Genomic DNA, 3,690 nt, shown 5'->3' with positions numbered 1-3,690 from the left:
CAGTTTCTTGTCGTTTGAGTCTTGTGTGTGGATTCCAAGTAAGTCTCTTGTCAAGATGGAGTCCTAAGTATCGAATCTGTTCAATAGGTGTGTGCAAAAATCTGAGAAGTTCTGGGAGGACGGCATTAAAAAATTACCTGAAAGATAGCAACATGTAATAAATAAAAAAGGATCATATATAATGATTAAAAATATTTACAAAAAGCTGAAGTTTTTATTGAAATTAGCAGTAAAAACGCTACGAACTTATTTTACAACACAATATATAGTTTAAATACTAATCCATTGTGAGACCTGTTGCAGCACTATACCATATACCAGTGCCACTCCAAACTATCTACAGTGAAACTCTAGAAAATCTGACACGATTTGACAATGTCTGTAAGCCACAATGTTATATTTAAATATCTAAATCTTTACCAAAGATTTATGGTTCCGAAAATATAAAGCATTATTTGAACTGAATTATATTTTTTTTCAGTTTAAATAGACCTCATTTTTTGCTAAAAAAAAAGGGCATTGTAATCAAATAAGTGATCCTTGCAGGAACAATTAAAATATAAAGACATTATAACTAGCAAACTAAAAACTATAGCTGTTTTTTTAATACATGAAGTTATTGAAATCTTGAAGGATTTTATATTTTCTAAATGTTCCGATGTTTCCTTGTTCCTAAGATCCTATGAATGATAACTTGAAAAAATAATCAGGCTTTTTCGATTATGTCGGAAAATGTTGGTCCTGCCATGTTTGTTTCCATATTCATAATTTATTTATTTATTTTGTGTTGTTTTTGTTATATTTTGACCTTGACCAGTCATCCTTGACATTGGAGCCAACTCCATGACTTCTCTCATCTTCTTAATGGTTGAGTTGTGAAGCCCCGTAAGGGAAACTGAAAATTTTCCAGGTTTTCCAATTTATCGAGTCACATACGTTTATTTGGATTTTATTCCCATAAGTACCTCAAAATTTCGCTATTTTTGTTTTAAGATGATAGAAACTTATTATTCAGATGATAAATCCCTTGGGAGAGTGACTCCTTTGATTTCTTTGTTTTTAAGAGTCTGTAAATCATCGCTAGGGATCTGATAAATTGAAAGAAAAAAGGTTTGACTTCTTCTATATCAGATTCACGTACCTCCACCCCATTGTGCATGGTTGTCGATTCAAAACGTCAAACTTTTTCTATCTTATACTTTCATTAGTATTCCTTTGATAAATCAGAGCCATGAGTTGCTATTGAGCTAGGTAATACTTGGAATAAAACTTTCAAAATTATTCCACGTTCGATCGGAAGATGAACTCTATAAGATATATGTACATTTCTTTATTCAGATCACGCCCTATTCCTGTATTTTTAACCAGATCTGTCCTAATGCTCAAGAGAGCTTGTCTTATTTTTATACAGATACATTACATCTCCAGCTCTTTAAGTGATTTGTAAAACATTTTAACATTTTCCTTTATAAAAGAGAATTTAATAGAAAAAATGTCTGTATATTTACAAATGCTTTATCTTTAAATACACTAATCTGGTATGGTTAAATAACGCCTGCTCTGGAGCTTTTCCATGATTTATCAATCACTAATCCTACATTTTTATTTAGTTATTATAATTAATACATTTTCTATATTAAATATTCTCTAAAACTTATTCCATCTTTTACTGTTTAAAAGGTCAGTTTCATTGTTTGCTGTCAGTATACATTCACCTAACTCCCTAGACTACAAACGGCCTTTATGGATGGATATGATAAAAATGATGTCGACCTTACAGATGCAACTCGTACAACCCATGAAAAATTAATCGGATCAACGATAATAGGAGTTATACCCGAACATGCGATTTATTACAGACCAAATTTCTTCGGTTTCAACGAAAATTCTTTGAGTGTCAAACATACAAAAAAAGCTTATTAAGTTCAGGGGAAAAATCTTTGGCGGCAGACTGGCTTTTATGTTTTATTAATTTTTGGATTCTGATTTTCTTGACATTATTGAAGATAATAAACCAGAATTAAATTAATAGTATATATATTTTAAATCTTATTTAAAAAATGATTTTTTACCGTAAAGGAATCGATGTAAAAGGTGAGACAACTAATAAGATTTTTATTCCATACTATGAATTTATTTATCAATAATATCATTTCCTATCAGTATATGTCAATCTATGATAAAAGTTATAAAAGGCATTTCCTGTTATAAATTAGTAAATATGCCCTGATATCATAATAAGTCATGAGTATTTCTGGAGATAAACTGGAAACTACATTTATTATGATGGACATATTTCCATGATTGATATATGAATTTATGTAGATGGCCCTCGTGAAGGTATAATTAGAGTAAAACCATATAGTCCAAGGCTAATTGACCTATCTACATATGAATATGGAACAGATATGTCCTATTTCCCGATATAACATTGTTATATTACCAATATACAATTTAAATTAAACATTATTTATTCTCTCAAAATACCAAATGATAATAACAATCAGTCAAGAGCTTGTGGGACTTGTAGTTTAAGATCATTTGATATTCCCGGATAATTGTATTTTAATAAATTTCGACATATTTTTTACAGCGTGATAATACCTAAGGATTAACGTTGGTAGAAAAGGGGTTAAGGAATCATCAGGTGTAAATAAATATGGACGTGATTTTTCCATTCTTTATTTTATTATTTAGGATGAGGGGTAGCCCAGTGAGTATGGATCTGTGCTACTATACTACTATACTACTGCTTGGGTATGGGTTATGATTCGGCTTTGACAATAAATCTTATTACTTTTTAACCAACAGTGAGTGAACCCTGTGGGTTTAGGAGCCCTTCTGTAGTACATCCATTCTCTAAAAAGTTTATATCCTTAATTAGGGAAAAACACAAGTTGGGCCGTCAACGGCAACCGTTCAAATCCGGCCTCTCTTCCCGTTTCTCCCTCCGTATGTCAAAGATACAGGGCAAGCCTATACTGAATACATAATCAGGCAGGGTGTAAACAAACAAAAATAATCAGGCAGGGGATAAACACACAACAAAAAATCACCAATCAAGTCCGATGCATTTAAGCACGAAAATTGATAAATCGAGTTACAATGGATAGATTAAAAAAAATTAGCTTCTTCCATTAAGAAGATAAAAGTTTACTCTTTTTTTATTTAAGAATAACCTAAAATCATTTCTCAATTTTCTTTCAGCGCCCGTAGTAGTACATTTAGTACCATAGTACTTTTAAAACTACCCACCTCACGAAAGTAACTACAAACCCATTTTAAAATAAAATAAATTTGCTAATATATGAGACGTAATAGAGCTTCTTACGTTCAATATTTTCTGACTTTCAGTCCTTTCCAAACGAAATATAATTTTCCTGATATTTTGGCAAATATAATGAAAGTTTCTACCATAGAAATTCCCATATAAAAAGTCGTTCCTTAAAAAATATAATGAACGATCTGGATTTACTTTTTAGAAAGTTTTTTATATTAATTTTTGTTTACCTTCTGAGGTGAAAAAACTTCCAAATAGAATATAACCTATTCTATATATTTCTTGTACATCATTTCGGGACAATTACCACATACTCATGCACCTTTACAATCCACATATTTTCAATTTCCATACTGAAATCATGCCATCTATATAATATTAGTTTAAATTTGTTTTACACCTACATTATT

This window comes from Halyomorpha halys, unplaced genomic scaffold (genome assembly GCF_000696795.3).
Source record: "Halyomorpha halys isolate HHAL.00 unplaced genomic scaffold, Hhal_1.1 Scaffold2838.1, whole genome shotgun sequence".
NCBI lineage: Eukaryota > Metazoa > Arthropoda > Insecta > Hemiptera > Pentatomidae > Halyomorpha > Halyomorpha halys.
Note: the sequence above shows the minus strand (reverse complement) of the source record.